This window comes from Penaeus monodon, chromosome 19, assembly GCF_015228065.2.
Source record: "Penaeus monodon isolate SGIC_2016 chromosome 19, NSTDA_Pmon_1, whole genome shotgun sequence".
Lineage (NCBI taxonomy): Eukaryota > Metazoa > Arthropoda > Malacostraca > Decapoda > Penaeidae > Penaeus > Penaeus monodon.
In genome coordinates this window covers 49,146,685-49,146,989 of record NC_051404.1, presented here as the reverse complement: position 1 = coordinate 49,146,989, position 305 = coordinate 49,146,685, and the positions used below count along the sequence as shown (strand labels likewise).

Genomic DNA, 305 nt, shown 5'->3' with positions numbered 1-305 from the left:
TTCATCCTGAATGTGTATTCTGTTGATTCCTAAGGTAAAGTCAAAATAAGATTCTGATAGAGTATTATCAGTTTCTGAGTTATAGAAACAAACAAAGAAAGGACTCACATGAAAAGGGGCTAATCGTAAGACAACACGAATATTATATAAAAGTGGTTACTGATTGTTTTAGACCTTCACTATCATTATAAAAGTCTAAGCGGTGGGGAGTGGGTTGCTGGGCAGTGTTCAGCATAGGAAGCTCGTCCCTCTGAACCAGACTAGTACTACATCAGCCATCTTTACAAAATATGTACATCTTCCCC

The 305-nt window shown here is 37.7% G+C and overlaps 1 protein-coding gene across 1 annotated transcript in view; it reads right to left on the bottom strand.

The window, feature by feature from the left end:
* LOC119585430 (ribosome biogenesis protein BMS1 homolog) overlaps positions 1–305 on the bottom strand; it is a gene marked incomplete in the record, with an annotated part of 34,374 nt that overhangs the window by 21,037 nt on the left and 13,032 nt on the right.